Source organism: Orcinus orca, chromosome 8, assembly GCF_937001465.1.
Source record: "Orcinus orca chromosome 8, mOrcOrc1.1, whole genome shotgun sequence".
Classification (NCBI taxonomy): Eukaryota; Metazoa; Chordata; class Mammalia; order Artiodactyla; family Delphinidae; genus Orcinus; species Orcinus orca.
The window spans coordinates 104,264,757-104,286,255 of record NC_064566.1 but is presented as its reverse complement, the minus strand read 5'-3'; the positions used below and the strand labels follow the sequence as shown (position 1 = coordinate 104,286,255).

At 38.1% G+C, this 21,499-nt stretch overlaps 1 protein-coding gene across 3 annotated transcripts in view; it reads left to right on the top strand.

Annotated features, from left to right (window-relative positions):
- The window catches only part of ARHGAP32 (Rho GTPase activating protein 32), a 266,634-nt gene that overhangs the window by 65,727 nt on the left and 179,408 nt on the right, over positions 1-21,499 (top strand). The gene's annotated exons all lie outside the window — the stretch shown is intronic.

Genomic DNA, 21,499 nt, shown 5'->3' with positions numbered 1-21,499 from the left:
CAAATAATGTTAATGTTTTTGAAATTATCAAAATATTAGAAAAGTTTGAAAATTACTGTAGAAATTATATTTCTGGGCCAGAAGAATAGAGATTTTGGCCAGCTAGTCTGAGAGACTGCCTAAGAACTTGTGTGAGATTGTAATTCTCTGCTCTCTTGTGCTTCCTAAGTAAAGCATAGTTTGCGTAACAGGCCTTAGAAACATTTAGCTGAAAAACAGGTTTAAGCTTTCTTGGGTATCACTTGGAGGAGAGGAATAATAGAAAAGTTACAGGAAAGGTTCCTCAGCCTGAACTCAATAAAACAATAGGAGCAGAAGGAAAAGATATGCTTTGTTTGTAAATCTTTAACCATTTTTATATTTGATAATTATAACTACCGAAACATTGTGGAGAAAGTACGAGAAAACAATTTTTGTACATGTATTCCTTATGTACACATAACTGAAATTTGCATTTTCTGGTAGGATAAAAGTACAGCTTTCAAAATAAAGCTATTTCTATTTGAACTAATGCCCCAACTAAGAGGTGAAAAGAATTTTGAAAATTCAGCCATCAAGTTCTCAAAGAGCATAATCTGAATTTGGAACCTAGCTGGTGTGTGTTTGTGAATTTAGCACCCCTTCCCAGTGTGGCCCAAAGACTGGTTGATATAGGATATAAAGGGCCCTCTTGCCCCTCCTCAGTTTTGGGGGCCATGTCAGTGCTCCCAGTGGGATTGGCGTTGACTGTCATTAGGTCTGCAGTGCAGGCCAGCTCCTCTCTTTGCTGACTGTTGCTTCTCCTCACCACAGGTGTTGATCCCTCTGCTACTTCCTAATAGTCTACATGCTACCGTCACATGGAAATTAAAACTCTGTAAATAATTTTTGGATCAAAGAGGAAATTTTAAAATGTAGAAAATGACAAAATATATTAGACAAAATATATTAGAACCTATGGGATCTAGCTAAAACCATATTCTCATTTTATTGCACTTCACTTTATTGTGCTTTGCAGATACTGCATTTTTACAAATTGAAGGTTTGTGGCAACCCTGTGTTGTCAGATGATGGTTAGCATTATTTAGCAATAAGATATTTTAAAATTAAGGTATGTGCATTGCTTTTTTAAACATAATGCTATTGCACATTTAATAGACTGCAGTGTAGTGTAAACATAACTTTTATATGTACCAGGAAACCAAAAAATTCATGTGACTTAATAAGATATTTGCTTTGTTGCAGTGGTCTGGAACAGACCCCTAATATATCTAAGGTATGCTTGTGTAGGAAGATTATTTGTCTTAAATATGCATATAATAAGCAAGAAAGAATTAATGAATTATCCATCTAACTCAAGGAGAGAGAAAACATCATAAAAGAAATCCAAAGAGAGCAAAGGAAGAAATGAAGAAAGACTGGTGGGCATGAATAATGGCCTCTTACATATGTCCCTGTCCAAACTCCAGAACTGTGAATGTGTTGCTTTACATGGTGTATTAGTTTAGCATGGCTGCTCCAACAAATTACCACCAACCTGGTAGCTAAAACAATGTAAAGCTGTTCTCTCAGTTTCGGAGGCCAGAAGGCTGAAATCAAGGTGTTGGCAGAGCCATGCTTCCTCCAGAGGCTGCAGGGGAGAATTGGTTCCTCACTTTTTCTTGCTTCTGGTGGCTGCTAGGATTACTGTGCTTGTGTGCTTCACTCCAGTCTCTGCCGCTGTCTTCACATCACTTTTCCCTCTTCTGTGTGTCTAATCTCCCATTGCCTCTTTCTTATAAGGATACTTGTGATGGCATTTAGGGACCACCTAGATAATCCAGGGTTATTTAATTATCTCAAGATCCTTAATCATATCTGCAAAAATCCTTTTTCTAGGCATTGGGACATGGACAGGTCTTTGGGACTCATACCAGATTACCACACATCGGCAAAAGGGACTTTGAGATGTGATTAAATTAAGAACTTTCGCATGGGGAGATTATCTTGGATATCTGGGTAGCCCAAGGGGTCTTAAAAGTGAGAAGCAGGAGAATCATTGTGAGTAGCAGAGGTGATGATGGGAGCAAAAGGTTGGAGTGATGTGTGGAAGGGCCGTGAGCCAAGGAGTACAAGTGGCGTCTAGAAGCTGTAAAAGGCGAGGAACAGATTCTCCTCTCTCCCCAGGGGACCAGTCCTGCTGACACTTGGACTTCAGCCCAGCGAGACTGATTTTGGACTTCTGATCTCCTGAACTTTAAGATAGTACATTTATGTTGTGTTAAGCCACTAAGTTTGGGGTGATTTGTTCCAGCAGCAGTTGAAAATGAATTCAAAGATGAAAGCAGAAATGAATACATAACAGAATGCATTGAGTGCTAGGGTGTGTTCTAGGCAATTTGCATATATGAGCTCATTTACTTCTCACAATAACCTTATGAAACAGGAACTTTTATTGATAAACCGAGGCACTGAAAAGTTACATAACATTTTCAGTAAGGTGATAGATCTATTTAGAGAAATTGAAGAACTGTTTTGTTTTAGAAAACAATGAAGTAACTAATCTGTTAAGTTTCATTTGGAAATGAACATAGGTACAGTAGGAATTTAAAGAATCATTGGATTTGCTCAACTCTGATGAAACAAATATGAGAAACTGAATGAATTGGATGATTTTTCTATGAAAGTTGTTATAACAACCAAGCTTACCCTAGAAGATAGAGAAAATGGAAGCAGAGCAATTACCATAGAAGAAAGAGAAAAACTTGTTAAAGAGAAACCTTCCTTTTTTCACATCCTAATCTACCAGACTTGGGTGACACTGGAGGGGAAATCTACCATAGCTTTATGAACTAGATAATACCAGTGCCGTTTAAACTGGTGGAGAGAAAAGAAAAAGAAGGAACAGTTTCAAAAATTTTAACAGATGCTAGCGAAACTTGGCAAAGATTGTACATTGGAAACTTGATCAATCTCACAAATGAATATCAGTGTAAAAATCCTATAAATATTAGCAGAATCAAAGCTCATTAAGGAGTAATACACCATGGTCAGATATGATTATTTACTAACCCCAGGAATGCGAAGATAGTTCCTTTTGTAAATCACCATATGAATAAATCAAATCAAAAGTCTGATTTCATCACTTATGTAGATTTTGAAAAAATATTTGTTAAAGGATAAAAGGAATAGATGGCTGTTGGCTCCAAAATGATTATCTGTGTGTGTGTGTGTGTGTGTCTGTATCCAAAAGCCAGCATCATGATTACTGAGCCAACACCGGAAATATTATCATTAACCAGAATAAAACAGTGATAATCAGTGGCAAGAAGGACTTCAAGAGGAAAGTGTTGCTTGAGGGATGAGTCATTGTTTACCAAGTGAATGAGTGAAAGCCTATTGAAAGGAAAGGGGCCAAGCAGAACAAACATAGTCGTGGCGATGTGAAAAAATTGGTGAGTTCAGGGAAGTAATTTTCAGATATGATTTGAGTGGAGCTGATAAAGGGAAGTAGTCATCCCTTTGTATCTGCGGGCTTGGCATTGGTGGATTCAACCAACTGCAGATCAAAAATATTCAAGAAAAAAAGTTACAGAAAGTTCCAAAAAGCAAAACTTGGATTTGTTGCAACTATTTACATAGCATTTACATTGTATTTACAACTATTTACATAGCACTTGTATTAGGTATAAGTAATCTACAGATATTTTAAAGTAAATGGGTTATATATGTTATATGCAAATACTCCATTTTATATAAGGGACTTGAGCATCCTTGGAATTTGGCATCCCTGGGGGGTCCTGGAACCGATCCCTCAAGGATACAGAAGGATGACTAATTTTATTTATTTATTTATGGCTTCGTTGGGTCTTTGTTACTGTGCGCGGGCTTTCTCTAGTTGCGAGGTGGGGGGCGGCTACTCTTTGTTGTGGTGCGCGGGCTCCTCATTGCGGTGGCTTCTCTTGTTGCAGAGCACGGGCTCTAGGCGCGCACGCGGGCTCAGTAGTTGTGGCTCACGGGCTCTAGAGTGCAGGCTCAGTAGGTGTGGCTCATTGGCTTAGTTGCTCCACAGCATGTGGGATCTTCCCGGACCAGGGCTCGAACCTGTGTCCCCTGCATTGCATTGGCAGGGGGATTCTTAACCACTTTGCCACCAGGGAAACCCAAGGATGACTAATTTTTAAAAAGCCTTTCATATTGATTTTAAAAATCAGTATATAGGGCTTCCCTGGTGGCGCAGTGGTTGAGAGTCCGCCTGCCGATGCACGGGACACGCGTTCATGCCCCGGTCCGGGAAGATCCCACGTGCCGTGGAGCGGCTGGGCCCGTGAGCCATGGCCGCTGAGCCTGCGCATCCGGAGCCTGTGCTCCGCAACGGGAGAGGCCACAACAGTGAGAGGCCCGTGTACCGCAAGAAAAAAAAAAAAAAAGTATCCTTGAAAACCCTTTAAATTTGCTGTAAAGAGCAGAATAAAAACATATTGTCGTCACTAAATTCATTATAGTTTTTTCCCAGCAATGAAACAGGTTTGCTATTTTTCTTTTAATTCCGCACCAAGTGAAATATATTGTCAGATTTTTTAAGAAGCTCTGTTGTATTAAAAATGCATGTCTTTAAATTACTTGGAATCAAACCCAGTGCTGAATAGGTATTGTTGAGTTTGCATAAATTAATCACATGTCAAACTCTGCCACTCTAGCTCTTGTACATAGAGGTTGTACTAGATACTTGTTTTCTCCTCCCTCCCTCCCTCTCTCTCTCCCTCCCTCCCTCCCTCCCTCTCTCCCTCCCTCCCTCCCTCCCTCTCTCTCTTTCTCCCTCTCTCTACCTCCCTCCCTCTCTCCCTCCCTCCCTCTCTCCCTCCCACCTGCCTGCCCTTTATCTCTCTCTCCCCCACAACCTCCCTCCCTCCCTCCCTCCCTCCCTCCCTTCCTCCCTTCCTCCTTCTCTCCCTCCCTCTCTCTCCCCCTCCCCACCTTCCACCCTCCCTCCTCTCTCTCTCCCTCTCCCTCTCTCTCTTTCTCTGTCTCTTTCTCTCACTTGCTCACGCGCTGACTTTCTCACTCTTATTTTTGCAATAGCCCTTGATTTTGGTTTGGGAGTCCTTTCTTGCCCCAGTCTTGGTTCCTTAGGGACCAAGCAGGACTCCACCTTCCTGTTGCAATGATAAAGTCTGAGACTCAAGCCCAGGCCAGTCAGCAGAGTGTCTTTGCGACAAAGTGATCTGTTCAGAAGTGGGTAGGAAATCTTAAGATGGCCCAATTAAATGGACACTGTGGTGCTACCAGAGGAGGAGGTGGTGGTGGTGTGGGAGTGTGGCCCCCTGTGGTTAGGGCTGAGGAGGCTGGTCAGAAATCAGATGGAAGTGGTAGCAGCACACGTGGCTGGGCGCGGCTCCTTGTCTCAGGGAGTTGTGCGAGGTCTCTGTTCAGCTGGGTGCAGCTTTCTGCATTCGCTTAGTGCCTGGTTGCTTCAGTAAATAAATTGTATTGGAAAACATCCGTGCCCATTCATTTACTCTTGTCTACGGCTGCTTTTCTTCTACAAAGGTGGAGTTGAGTGACAGAGACCATATGGTTCAGAAAACCTAAGATATTTATTATCTGGCCCTTTACAGAAGAAGTTTGCTGGCTCCTAACCTAGTGCTTCTGGCAGATGAAATCATGTATAAGCAAATGCAAAATTCATGCTGTGTGTAAATTGTTCCCTAATATAACAATAACTTTGGAACAAATTTGCCTTTTCAAAGCAAGTATTGTAGCAGAACTGTCTGTACATGAAACCTAAGACTGTAGCCAACATCTGGAGAGACACCTTCCTGACACCATTTGAACAACCTCTGAATGTCTCTGTACCTAAAGTGAGAGCAACCTTTAGGTATTTTCAGTCATATGATCCAACAAATTTCTTTTATGTTTAATCCAGTTTCAGTTGCATTTTCTATCCCTTATAATAGAGTTCTCTAGAAAAATATTCTTTTGGAGTAATTTTAGATTTACCAAAAAGTTGCAGATAGTATAGAGTTCCCATTTATCCCATTCCAATTTCTCCTTTTGTTAACATCTTACATTAGTATAGCACATTTGTCACATATAACAAACCAATACTGACACATAATTATTATCTAAGGTTCATATTTTATTTGAATCTTGGTTTCTACCTAATGTTCTTTTTCTGTTCCAGGATACCAGATACCTTTAGTCATCATTTCTTCTTGGGCTCTTCTTGGTTTCGACAGTTCTCAGACTTTCCGCAGTTTTGATGACCTTGACAGTTTTTTTTTGTTTGTTTTTGTTTTTTTGCGGTACGCAGACCTCTCACTGTTGTGGCCTCTCCCGTTGCGGAGCACAGGCTCCGGACGCGCAGGCCCAGCGGCCATGGCTCACGGACCCAGCCGCTCCGCGGCATGTGGGATCTTTTGGGACCGGGGCACGAACCCGCATCCCCTGCATCGGCAGGCAGACTCTCAACCACTGTGCCACCAGGGAAGCCCCGTGACAGTTTTGATTAGTACTGGTAGGTTATTTTGTAGAGTGTCCTCACTTTGAGTTTGTCTGACTTTTTCCTCATCGTTAGACTGGGGTTATGGGATTTTGGGGGGGAGTCCTACTGCAGTTCTCTTTTAAAAATTGCTTCTTGAGCAACAAGCATGGACAAGATAAGATAAATATGAGTTATTGTTCTTCCCTTCAAGATTTTTTAAATTTTTATTTTTTAAAAAAATATTTAAAACATACCTACCTTCCTCTTATAAAACTAGAGTGTGTAGAGTCTCCTTCCCTATCTTTTCCTGCCCTCATTTAATGCCTCATTTATCATTCCCGTAGCATCTTCATGTAAGATTTGTCATTTTGGCTATGCAAAGCACTGTGTCTATTTGAAGTAAATCTGTTTTTAAATGGCTTATGTAGGGTTATGAAAATGTTGCACTATTAAAATGTTATCTTTAACATAAAATTTTAATTCAAGATAAGGGAACCTGTCACATTTTTAGGAGTTTTGGTTTAATATTTATATTTGCATAATGCAGAATTCACCTAATGCAGCTCAAATAGGGCACACTATTTTTGGCATGTCTCGCAGTACGTTACTTAATGTGGGTTACAGGGTACTGGGGTGATGTCTCAGGCTCTCACATCCGTCACTTTTCTCCATTACTGTTACCTGCTGCCAGTTGCAGGAAATTTCAGTGCATTATTAACCTTCTGTCATTTGCCTTTGGCAAGTAGTTCTGACAAATGGAAGATTAAAATTTAGCTGCTATAGGTTTAAACCACATCCTTTGTGTCAATAATACCCAATACCTCCTTGGGTATTTTTCTGGTTTACCTGAAGCAGTGATTTTGTCCGTTTTTTTTTTTTTTTTTTTTTTGCAGTACGCGGGCCTCTCACTGTTGCGGCCTCTCCCGTTGCGGAGCACAGGCTCCGGACGCACAGGCTCAGCGGCCATGGCTCACGGGCCTAGCCGCTCCGCGGCATGTGGGATCTTCCCGGACCGGGGCATGAACCCTTGTCCCCTGCATCGGCAGGCGGACTCTCAACCACTGCGCCACCAGGGAAGCCCGTGTCCGTTTTTAATGAAATGGGAGTTTCATTGAGCTTAGCAGTGTGATCCTGCCTTGGGGACATCTCTTGATTACCCTGTATCTCAATTTACATCATTTAAATTTCAAATAGCAGCACTTCCAAAGTGAGTCAGAACATTTGAGGCTTAGACAAATGAAAACTCATTGATTCTTTTTTTTTTTTTTAAAGATTTTAATTAAAAAAAAAGTTTTTAGTTTTTAGTTTTGGCTGTGTTGGGTCTTCGTTGTGGTGCGCAGGCTTCTCCTTGTCGGGACTTCTCTAGTTGCGGAGCACAGGCTCTATGCGTACGGGCTTTAGTAGTTGTGGCACGCGGGCTCAGTAATTGTGGCTCGCAGGCTCTAGAATGCAGCCTCAGTAGTTGTGGCACAAGGGCTTAGTTGCTCCGTGGCATGTGGGATCTTCCCGGACCAGGGATAGAACCCATGTCCCCTGCATTGGCAGGCGGATTCTTACCCACTGCACCACCAGGGAAGTCTCACTCATTGATTCTTTATACTATATTTTATTTGAAATGTACAGTTATGAAATATAAACCTTTGATGTGGTTTGGAGAATAAAATTCAGATATCATATATATTTTGGGGACAGCTAGGTAAAGGCCAGATAAAAATATAATTTGAGATCCAGATCAGTCATGTTTGGTGGTCCAAATAAGGTTTGTTTATATATAAAATGAGCAATTTTTTTGCCCCCAAACTAAAACTTTTTGCCTTTTTGTAAGTATTCTGGATCACAAATATTCAACTACAATTACTTAAGTACATAACATGTTATGTAGTTTCCTGGAACATTGTATATAAGCATACTTTGCTCTAATTGCCATCTAGAATGTTGACAGTTGTACTACCTTATGTACTGTAGTAGCTGTAAGATTCTACCAACTGTGGTGGATTCATACGAGCATTTAAATAAGAAATATTAATGGAGAAATAGTGTACATTATGTTGAGGCAAATTAAGCAGTATGGTTAGTAATGGTTAGTATGGTAGTATTGGTTAGCCTTAACGAGAATAATTTGCCTCAGTAGATAGAAGAACTCCAAAATAAAAAAGTCCAAAGGTTGTCAGAGCTCTGAGCCAAGACATGACAACTTCCTACCTGTCATATATTACAAATACCATGTTTTTCCTTCCATTTCCCACAATGAGGGACTTATTTGTATATCAGGCAACTGGTTAGAGGGTATAGTTGATAGTTATGTTACTATTTCACTCATTTTCCAGCCTCTCAGTAACCACATACATCTCATGAACAACGCTTCATATTTGAATTGATAAATTCTGAGTTACAGGATTAAAAAGTGGTATTCGTACAGTTTTAATACTCTTCATTTAGGAATGCTGTTTCTTTCACTTGGATTATTGACCATTTCAGAAAGTAAAAGCATATCATTTGGGGGGCTTAATTTTTGTTCTTATTGCTCTCTTATGTGAATACCTGATCGTTATACAGCTGGGCTGTCGGATAAATAGAATCAACTGAAGAACTTCAAATGCAAATTCTAGAATTTGGTCTCTGGAAATACAGTAGGTCTGTGTGTGTGTGTAGGGAAACCTGTCTTTTTTAAAGCTACTCATGTAATTCTGATGCCTAGTGGTACATGTTTGTGTAGTTCTCTTACGTACCTTCTGAGGAGCGCCTGCATTTGGTTTATATGGAAGGCACTGAGATGGGTAGGGAATGAATAACTGTTCTGTTGTGTTAGGTGTCCAGTAGTTGTGACGGTAGCAGTTTTATTTTGTAGTAAAACTCTAATGGGCCATAACGGAGTATGTAGTAAATATTGATACTTTTTTTTTTTTTTTTTTGCGGTACGCGGGCCTCTCACTGTTGTGGCCTCTCCCATTGCGGAGCACAGGCTCCGGACGCACAGGCTCAGCGGCCATGGCTCACGGGCCCAGCCGCTCTGCGGCATGTGGGATCCTCCCGGACCAGGGCACGAACCCGTGTCCCCTGCATTGGCAGGCGGACTCAACCACTGCGCCACCAGGGAAGCCCTGATTCCGTTTTTAAAACATTATTTTTTATACAGTTGTTTTTGCAGTAATGTGTAAAAATATGGTTGCACAAATCACTCAAAGTCTATACAGCTTTATATCCAGAGCACTAATAGAAGCAATAACGATCCTAATAATAAAACAGTTAAGAAGATATGTCAAATTTTGAATAGGTAAAGAAATATTACAGTTAAGTTAGGATTTTACCTTTTGATTAATTAAAAAAATTTTTTGAGCTGTGCCACGTGGCATCTTAGTTCCCCAACCAGGGTTCCAACCCATGCCCTCTGCAGTGGAATCGTGGAGTCCTAACCAGTGGACCACCAGGGAAGTCCTAGGATTTTACCTTTTAAATAGGGTGATGGTTGCTTGATAGAAAGTGGTGGAATGAAGGGTTGAGACTGCTGATAACAGAGACAAAGGCCAAGTACACCAAAAGGAGGAAGCACCATGCAGAAAGCCCAAGACATAGGATGGGACCAAATTGAACCAGCAACAAAGTGGTACGAGTGGGCATCGTGTGCAGTCCACTGATCCCTGTATTTTACCGCCACATTCACCCGTGTAGAGAACTTTGTGTTAAACTGAACGTACCTGGCCGAAAACATAATGTGTGGGAAAAATTGTCACATGTAATCTGAGTTATGTTGACACATTCCCCTACTTACCAACCTCATAGGAACTAATTCGTGTTACAGAAATGTGTTGTAGCAGAAGAGATCATACTTGGTGACCATTTTGGGGGCATGACTTCGTGGTTAAGTGCATAATCTCAGGCTCCCTCCACCCTGGTGTCCCTTGGGCAAATCACTTTACCTCTTTATGTCTGTTTCTCTTGTATTTTTAAAGTATTTTGCAAGTGTTTTTGCAAGTGTTATGGGAAAGCAGAAAGAATACTTTGGACTGGGAAATAATTTGAAATTTCTTGGTGGAGGAGATGTTTTACCTCTTCCTTCTCAAATAACCCAAGAGGTTAATACCACTTATAAATTGCTTGACTTTGGGCAAGCCTCAGTTTCCTCATATGTAATTCAGAGACAGTGTTCTGATCACACCATCTCATCAGAATTAATATGAGATACTATGTGAAAATTTACCATATAGAAAGGTAGAGAAAGGAAACATGCATTTCTGGAGTTAAGTTTACTAACTGACTTCAGAGTAGATGGTCTTCAAGATTTCTTCTAGCTTTGAAAATACTGGAATCTCTGAAACTTCTTTAAGTTCTAATAGTTGTTTCCAGTTCTCTGTGTTCTCTGACACAAATGTTTCTCTGGCCCTTCATCCTTTTCAGCCTTAAGTAGCCACTGGCCAAATTCTTCTTTACTATCATGTCATAGACTAGACATTTGCACCAGATACTCATTCAGGCGAATGTTCCTAATTTCAGAGAAGATTGCCTAAGAAAAATATCAATAACAGCATAAGAATTACCCGCATATTGATTCACAACCTGTGTCCATACGGTTGAGCATTCTGTCACTTTGGTGTCATTTGCAGAATGTTTTGAGGAAGGGTATTGATACCTTTACTGATAGCCCCAGATATTCTGGTTAATGATTTACATCTATTTCATCTGTTAATTTTTAAGGGATTACGACAGAGTTTACTTTTTGCCTTCCTCCTTTTTCCCCTCATATTGCCTTAGCTGATCAGAGACTTCATTTCATCCAGCTCTTCCTCCCTCCCTCCCCCTCTTTAAAACTAATTTTTGTGTGTGTGTTGCTGATTTCAACTAAATTAAGTTCTCATTAAAATAATTTTCACCTTAAGGTTTGAATGCTCAACAAGCTTGACCCTCTCAAAGATAATTTGCTTTTCAAATGGTTGTTCATCAAAATAAATCTCTAAATAGTTTATGAGTCATTGTTCCTAATGAGTGTGTGCATATCCTTGAACTGTTTTGGGGCAGAAAAAAGGATTGAGAATCCTCTGTTTTAAAGCCACACTTGGAGAAATAGCCTCAGTTTTTTCCTTGGAAAACAATGCTGTTAAGTGACCATACTTTACTGTTTGTTTATTTCCTGTGTTACACCTGTTGTTATTAAGCTCTTTAATGTTAGACTGTATAGTTATTGAAAGATTATAATAAATTCACTTCTCAGTGCTTTTTCTTATAAATTTGGTCTTCTAAAATCTGTTATTTCAGATGTAAAATTCCCACCCTTCACTTGGTTTAGTTTCTTTTAGTCACTTGTTATTTGCTTTGAAATATGTCAGAGTGCTTTGAAAACAGTAAACTACTGTAATAGTCTAAGGTGGTATTTTCGTTTTGCTGGTATCTACTTTGTATTTTATATTTGAAAATGACAGAATGGGTGATGATACTCACTGGCTGGTTGTTCAACTGGCAGAAAAACCAGTGCATGGTGAATTATCTTTTCCATTTGTTCACTTAAGAATGCCTTGTTACTTTGTGGATATAGTTGCTATTTGTAGAATCTTTCACTGTTTTAGTAGTTCTTTGACTTGGAGATTCTGATAGACTGGCCAGATAGTTAACAATGTTTTCTTGGGTAGCAGGGAATGGGGAGGAGATTTGTCTAGTTCTCCTTGGCAAACCTGTGTTACTTGATACTAACAGGTTGGATTTCCAAGCTCATGAAGGTTTATTAATGTTTACCCCTCTGTGTTAATTATATCATGAATCCATGTTTTCCTAGATACGCAGCCTGTTATAGATATATCTTTGATCTCTTGATTCCTGCTCATCATTTAATATCAAATGTTTGAGTTGATGAACTAGGTTTAATATACTAGAGTAGGATAAGTCCTGCATTTCACCTGTTTTCACATAATTGATCACTTATTCCAGTATATCAGTTGTTCCTTTTCCTGCTCAAAGAGGAGTGATTATGTTTCTGTCCTTTAAGAATATTTCATAGTTCACACAGCTTTTGTGTTGTCCTAAAATATAGAAACTAATTAGTGACAGACATACTGGGTAAAGTCTTGGTATTAGTCATAGATTGTTCAGGTGTGTGCAGGTATTGCCATTGTCCTTAGCAGATTGTGTAGGAGGACATAAAAATGTCATAGATGATAGTAGAGGATGCAAGAGCCCTTTGAGGTTAGAAGTTAAACAACAGTTGAAACTTCTTAATATGCTGTACCTTGGATAGCTACCCCACTATGCCTGGTTAAGTCATGCAAGAATATATTATCTATGGCCCTTTGGTTACTTTTGTCTTTGCATTTTGTATCATTTTACCATTTTGCTGTTCATTTGATTAATGTTTATTTTAGAAGGCTGGTAGGTAAGGCAAAAAACATGAAACTAAAGCATTCAGTGTAGCTTTTAGGAATTAATGCCTGTAAAGGAAATAAGAGAGCTAGAGGAACCGGTAGAACAGCACTGTTGGGATAGATATAATCAACAGGGCCTGGAATGCTAGAGGTTATACAGGACCAGATTTCTTCAACAAATATGTGACAAAAAAAGGAGGAGAGGAAGCCCTTAAATCTCAAGATTATTGACTAAATTATTAACTAAAAACTTATTAACTAAAATGTCATGTGTGGGCTTTCTGATTCAAACAAACCAACTGTTTAAAAAACAGGTTTGTAACAATTGGAAAACTTTGTACACTGCATTGGGTATTTGTGATATTTCTTCAGGTGAGACAGTGATATTTTAGTAATTTATAAAGGAGCCCTTATGAGAATTTTGATTTCTGTTCTGAAGGAGTTTAACATATTTTTAGTAGATCCTAAACCTAGATTCATGAAACATCTTTAAGTATACCTTCCATTTTTTTTAGCATCTTTTATTTACACATGTTGTGTTCCATAGGTGCTTTATGTATACTGTTTTATCTAATCACTTTGATTGCAGTATGATTGGGCATGTTTATTTTGTTCAGATGAGGAAATTGCACTTCAGAGATCTTAAGTAAATTGCCCAAGTTCATATGGGTAATAAGTGGCACGGGGGGAATTTGAATTATCTGAGCTTCATTAAATTAAAAAAATCCAACTTTATTTCTAAAATGGAAACCATGGACTCAAAAGTAGTACTGTTGTTTTCAGTTGCTTTGTATATTTAACTTGAATACTACTTGTAATAGTGAAACAGTAGGTTAATGAATTGTATATCAGTAAGCACCAAGTTAATTGAGTTTCTAAACATACTTATCTTACCACAAAGGTATAGTGATATAATTTGAGGATTCTGAATTGACACTTAAAAACAGCTTTATTGGGCTTCCCTGGTGGCGCAGTGGTTGAGAATCTGCCTGCCAATGCAGGGGACATGGGTTCGAGCCCTGGTCCAGGAAGATCCCACATGCCGCGGAGCAACTAAGCCCGTGCGTCACAACTACTGAGCCTGCGCGCCTAGAGCCCATGCTCCGCAAAACAGAAGCCACCGCAATGAGAAGCCCGCGCACCGCAACGAAGAGTGGCCCCTGCTCGCCACAACTAGAGAAAGCCTGCACGCAGCAACAAAGACCCAGTGCAACCAAAAATAAATAAATAAATGCATTAAAAAAAATTAAAAAGAAACTTTATTATTTTGCATACTGTCTCATTTTATGAGACATCATAAAATGTACTTTGTATTCATTATATCTTTTGAAAATATCATGTGAAAAGCACCACAGATTATAATGTTAATGTCTGGTGCTAGCAAAAACAGAAGAAATAGGCAAATAGTCAAGTCTTAATGTGTCATTCAAATTTAAACATAAATCTGTATCTTTTAAAGAAATACCTATATTAAGTTCATTTTGCTTTTCTATTATATTTTACTCTTTAAGAGATTCACTTTAGTGTTATTTTGCAATTTCTAAAATTTAGCAGGACAAATTTCTATAACAAAGGATAATGGGAAAAATGCCTGTTTCCTGAAATAAATTTAAATGAGCAGGTAGGAACTTAGTTCTCCTTTCTAGGAAAATAAAGTTGAAGAATTATTGATATCTGATCTGATTTATTTAAAATCAGAGTAATGTACCTCAGATTAATATTTAGAAATGTGGGTTTAACATCTATTACTTGAGGATAGGATGATTGTGACGAGCAAAAGGCTTATCATTTTATAAGCAGTTAAATGTTCTGTAATTCTCGTCATTGTTGACTCCCACCCACCTTTATTCTTGCCACCCTCTCTGGGTGATAGCACTGGAGAAGGCAGAATAAGATAAGTAGCAGGCTGCTAAAATTACTTGTCTCATATCAGCATATAGTAGAGTGATCTGTTCAGGTTAGAATACCAGGAGGTAAACAGTAGATTGAAGATACTTGATTTGTTGGCATTTTTTCAATGTAGTTTGGTGGGAGAATCTCTAATAAGTTAATGCAATACCCTGAGCTATGCAAGTGTGCAGGCTTAGTGTAACTCTTTTCTTGGGGGGTGGGTATAGCCCTAATTTTTCCCCCTAGTGATTTTATCCTAGTACCTTCTAGACTTCCCCAGACCTTCCTTGGAGATGGAGGTCATTTGCTTTCTCCCCTGATTATTATTCATTAAATGTACATTTAGCACTTTTCTTTTTGCAGTATTGTTAACATTAGGAGGAAGTCTAGTTAAGCAGTAACCAGACGTATTGTACAGTTTTTTTGCCAAGACCACAATTTTCTAGAGCCCTAAATTTGTAAAAGTGATATGGCCTTCTTGTTCTGTATCTCGCTGACTATGGCATATTCAGTAAAAATTCTAGCTCAAGAAATATTTCCTTTAATTCACCATTATGTTAAAGAATACGAAACTTTCATTATCTTTACAAGACCTTTTTACCAAATCAGTTGTGGCATAATTAATCCTTAATCCATAATTAATCCTATACTGTTACGTGAATTAACTGTGGTCCATTTCCTTCCTTTAGTCCTATAGATTTTCTCAGATGGAAATACTGTTTTACTATCCAGTGGTCATTTAAAAAGATGATGGATTCTGTTAAGTTTAGTTACTTTTAACCAGTATATTCCTTTAAGCGTTACATGAATTTGTTGTATTTTAGTGACCTTTAGCTTGTTGCTAGAAGAATTAAACCTTGTTCCAGACTTCATTGTTAACAATTATAGTTTTGATTTATTTTATCTGTAGATTGAAAAAAAAAAAATGAGTAGTCCCTCAGACCAGTGAGATGGTTGCTTAGCCAGTGAGGATTTCCTGAGATCCTTAGCTTTTAACATGTCTCATAAAGCACGTGTTTTGTTATTTATTGAGTCAGCCAGTGGAATGCTTAAGTTTAGTGCAGCTTGCTTGTTCTGTGTGCCAGTGTCAAGGTAGATGCAGAGTTCTCTGCAGCCTCTGACTACTTTAATTTCACTTGCTAGAATATGTTAATGCTGCTACCATGGCTTTTTTTTTTTTTTCTTTGAGCAAGAGCACCTGGAGCTCTTGAGTACTGGAACAAGGTATTCCTGGGTTGGATTTTGTGAATTTTTGAAAAGGGAAACGAAGTGGTTTATGAATTTGATACAGTCTTTACACTTATAGTATGGGCATTAGATTTCTTTGATGGGGTGCAAGTACCATGGATTTTGGTTCTTCATAGGTTGGGATAGGAAATATATTTATACAGGAGGGATTAAATTTATATTAACTCCTGATGTGTAGGTTTATTTCATGATTCTCAGATCCTGATATGTAAAGAATGTCTGTTTAATATTCTTAGTTATTTAGGCCAGATACTTGTTTTTGCTTTTCTCCTTTGCTATTTTTCTTGCTTTCATTCTCCACTTTAGATTTATCTTGGTTTGTATAACAGTGTTGCCTTATTTATGCACATTGCCTTTGTATTCCCTATGCTAAGGACCTAAACTTTTCAGTCATTCACTCATATGTATTTATTCATTTAACATCATTGATTTCTATGGTATATTGAGATGGAAACTTAGCATTCAGCTATTCAAGGGAAGAAACTGGATTAGATCTTTTAATTCATGAAGTTAATTTCTTTAAAACTAAAAAATGAAATAGCGAATACATTTTTATATTAAAAATTAAAAATTGTGGATAAATTTAAAGATGAAAGTAAGAATTGCCCACAAAGTTGTTTTTTTTTTTTTTTTTTTTGTGGTACACGGGCCTCTCACTGTTGTGACCTCTCCCCTTGCGGAGTACAGGCTCTGGACGCGCAGGCTCAGCGGCCATGGCTCACGGGCCCAGCCGCTCCGCGGCATGTGGGATCTTCCCAGACCGGGGCACGAACCCATGTCCCCTGCATCGGCAGGTGGACTCTCAACCACTGCTCCACCAGGGAAGCCCCTAGTTCTAATTTTTGATTTTGCATCCTTCACATTCATAAAAGGGATTCAAGTAATTAGAAAACAGCCTCTTAATTTAGTTGAGATTGGTTTCTTTTTATTTATTAAATTACTACTCTCTTCTTAATAATGGTAAAAATTACAGAGTGATAAGCCAAACATTTGCAGATTAAAATATTTTATTCCTCAGTTTTTATATAATCACAACAACAAAAACATTTTATGGCTTCAGTGATGAAGATGAGGATGATGGCTGTCATTTCTGGGAGGGTCTCATCTATACTGTGCAATATGATAATTACATGCGTCATTTCTAATCCGTGCACTAACCTTACAAGGTTGTTATTCCTCTTTTAGAGATTACCAAACTGAGATGCAATTTAAGTTACTTGCCCCAAACCATACTACCTATAAACAGTATAGTTGAGATTTGAGCCCATGTCTGTTTGACTTCAAAATACTTGCACTTCTATTGAAAACTGTTTTTCCCCCAGGTTTTATACACAGCTTTTTGAAACGGAACTTTTTATTTCATGAATATATTCTTGTGATAGGGATGACATATTCAAATAGCCATTTTGGGGGGAAATTTTATTTAGTTCTTTGAACAGTTCAGAGTTAGAGCTGTCCTTGAATACAAGTTTCTAATGAAGCAAAGTCTTCTCTAACATCGAATGTTCCATTTTCTAACCAAGTAGACCAAGCTTGTCCACAGAATGCTTCACAGCTATGACTCTACACATAGATATACCAAATGGACTCTTAAGAAAATTATGTATTCTAAACATGAATAGTGTGTGTCTGAGTATAATGTATCCATGTGTATCAAATAATTGTATCAGAAAAATTAGGCAAGAATCCTTCTAAAATATTTCCAGTGACTGAAGATTTTCCTCTAATGTTCAAATGCCATCCATCATTAACCATTCTTACACTATGTATTCATTCTAAATTTTAGTGGATTTATATCTTTAAATTGTTTTTCTCTTGGAAAAAAAATGCATTCTACTTTGGGACTCTTCAACTGTTGCTAAGAATGCTTTTCCTGCAGGGATTAGGAACTTCTCTTTCCCTCAGCTTCCTTACGTCTTGGTCAGTAGAAGATGAAGAATCAACTGGTTCTAAACTACTGATGATGACTCCCCGGGTTTAGGTCAGAGACTTGTGCTCTAAGAAGCTTGTTGTGGAAGTGGAGTCTGGTCAGGTTTTAAGCCAATCAGGAAAAAGGGTTAAAGCCACCCTGTGGTCTGCAGGAACGGCCAGTCCCTCACTCAGCTTCTGGTGACCTTGGGACTGACTCTGCTTGGTTCCTGTCCTGCCTCCCTGCTATTCATTATCTTTTGTTTTTTCTACATTTTCATAAGCTATCAAAGAAGGGAACAGAAGAAACACATGTTGATTCTGAAGTTAAAAACATTTTTTTTTAAACTTCTAATAGCACAGTCAAAACTGTGAGAACAAGTGTTGGGAGGTCTGCTTGGTGTATAAGTCAGGTTGGGAGGGGAGGAGGCTCTCGCTGCAGCAGGGGTGCAGGACAGGGAGGTAGGGTTCTGATGTGGCAGCAGAACTAGAAGAGGCTTCCTGACTGATCTGACGTTAGTCAGGCTGCCCATAGTGTGCTGTGTACAAATTCTGCTTACAGGTCACTTTTTCCTGTTTGAAAGGGCTTGAGGAAGGGAGGTAATCAACCATGAGAGTGAAAGAGCAAAAGAAATGATTAAAAAGAAAGGTAAGTAGGATTCATGAAAACACAGGATTTTTTTTTGCCAGATTGCCCTACATAGAGGTTATACCAATGTGTATTTCCACCAACAGTGTATATTTATTTTCCCACATCTTCGAAACAGCTTGTTAAAACTTTTAAAAATCTTTGCCTGGTAGATAAAAAAAATCTTGTTTTTTTGCATTTTTATTATGAGTGAAGTTAAATACTTTTTTTTATGTTTTAAGATTCTTTCATATTTTTCTATTATTATTCTGTTTATGCCCTTTGCCTAGTTATCTTTTGGGTTGTTGGGTTTTAAAGAGTTATAGGCACTTTTTTAATATATTAAGGAAATTAACCCATTGTGATATGTTCCAAATATCTTTTCTTAATTAATTACATTTTACTTTATTCACAATTAAAACCTTTTTTTTTGGTTAGGGAAGATTTTAAAATTTGTATGTAGTAAAGTGTATCAGTCTTTTGTGGTTTCAGGGCTTCTTAAAATTATACTTAGAAAGGACTTCCTCGCTGTGAGGTGATAAAAGCTTTCCCATGATTTTCTTTTATGGTTTTCTCTTTACATTTAAATCTTTGATCCATTGGGAATTTATTTCAATGGATGGAATGAGGAAGGGATTAAATTTAATTTCATCTCTTTGGAATCTTTGGAAAATGATAGGGGATTTATGGTATAGAGAGATCTCAATAATCCTTTAATTTTTTTTTATAGTTATTCAGGCCAAAATTTCTCTGGATTTGTCTTGAGTGAAAATCATTAGACTAGTTTGCAAGATATCTCTGTATAAATTGTTCAGGAGTTGTTCCAGTGTAGCTGCTCTCAAGAACAGTTTGTTTTCCAGATTTGTTCCCAGACCTGATAGCAAATTTCAGTTTCTAGCAGGAATACATGTAATGACCACATAGTCCATGGATTAAAACTGTATAATTTTTGAAGCAACAAGATTAAAACAGTAACACATAAAGTAAATTGTAGTTTTGTAGAAAGGAAAAAATATCATATAAACGAAGTCAGCTAGAGGGCTAATTTTGCTTATTTTCAAATATGAAAATTCAAGGGTATCCCAGTGGATGCCCTTTAAAATTTCATCTGGTCAGGTTTAATGTAAAACCAGGCTCAGCAGTGTTTGGCTGCTCGGTAAAAGGCAGACGGCCATGCATGGGTGACATGTCAGTGGTTGGTACCAGCATGCCTGTTTTTTAAGTAACAGTTATGTTGTTGCCAGTGTTGTAGATGCTATACTTTTCACTCATTTCCCAGCAAGTCATTTTATTGCTGCTCTAGGCATCTGCAGTTTAGCATCTGCAGTTTAAGTTGTGTGTAAAAATGTTGCATGCTTTTATTTGCCATAATTTTCAGCATCTGTTAACTTATGATAGTTACTTCTTTTTTCTTTAAAAAGCTATGGACAAGCCTGGCTGCTGTGTCCCACTTTGGATACTTGAGCAAAGGTGTATGTGGCAGTTATTATTGTGGGGAAGGAAAGATGGATGTAATACTAGAAGGCATGAGGTTGGGCAGGTCCCTAGACCATGCTTGTCTTCTCTATAAATTGTGATCCTCCCTACCTCTGAGATCTGTAACTGTGCCTCCCATTGTGCTTGGCCCAGGAGACCTTTTCATGCAGTGTTATCCTTTCTAGTTTTTAGTTGACCTTTCTTAAATCTGAGATAGAGCTTTTAAGTTTCACTAGGTCCCATTTGTTTATTTTTGTTTTTATTTTGATTACTTTAGGAGACGGATCTAAAAAGATGTTGCTGTGATTTATGCCAGAGAGTGTTCTGCCTATGTTTTCCTCTAAGGGTTTTATAGTATCTGGTCTTACATTTCGGTCTTTAATGCATTTTGAGTTTATTTTTGTATGTGGTATTAGAGAATGTTCTAATTTCATTCTTTACATGTAGCTGTCCAGTTTTCCTAGTACCACTTATTGAAGAGACTGTATTTTCTCCATTGTATATTCTTGTCTCCTTTGAGGAAATCGTAAACAAAACAAAAAGACAACCTACAGAATAGGAGAAAATATTTGCAAATGATGCATCCGGCAAGGGATTAATTTCCAAAATATACAAATAGCTCATACAGCTCAATATCAAACAACAAAAAAAACCCAATAAAAAAATGGGCAGAAGACCTAAATAGACATTTCTCTGAAGAAAACATACAGATGGCCAACAGGCAAATGAAAAAAATGCTCAACATCACTAATTATTAGAGAAATACAAATCAAAACTACAATGAGTTGTCACCTCACTCTGGTCAGAATGGCCATCATCAGAAAGTCTACAAATAATAAATGCTGGAGACGATGTGGAGAAGAAGGAACCCTGCTGCACTGTTGGTGGGAATGTAAATTGGTGCAGTCACTGTGGAGAACAGTATGGAGGTTCCTTAAAAAATCAAAACCAGAGTTACCGTATGATCCTGTAGTTCCACCTCTGGGCATATATCTGGAGAAAACTATAATTCGAAAAGGAATTATAGAAAACTATAATTCGAAAAGATACATGCACCCAGTGTTCAGAGCAGCACTATTTACAATAGCCAAGACATAGGGGCAACCTAAATGTCCATCGACAGATGAATGGATAAAGATGTGGTACATATATACAATAGAATATTACTCAGCCATTAAAAAAGAACAAAATAATGCCATTTACAGCAACATGGATGGACCTAGAGATTGTCATGCTGAGTGAAGTAAGTCAAACAGAGACAAATATCATATGATGTCCCTTATATGTGGAATCTAAAAAAAAAAAAAGGATACAAATGAACTTATTTACAAAAGAGAAATAGACCCACAGACATAGAAAACAAATTTATCGTTACCAAAGGGGAAGGAGCAGGGGGAGGGATAAATTAGGAGGTTGGGATTAACATATACACACTATTACATATAAAATAGATAACCAACAAGGACCTACTGTGTAGCACCGGGAACTATTCTCAATAATTTTGTAATAACCTATAAGAGAAAAGAATCTGAAAAAGACTATACACACACACACACACAC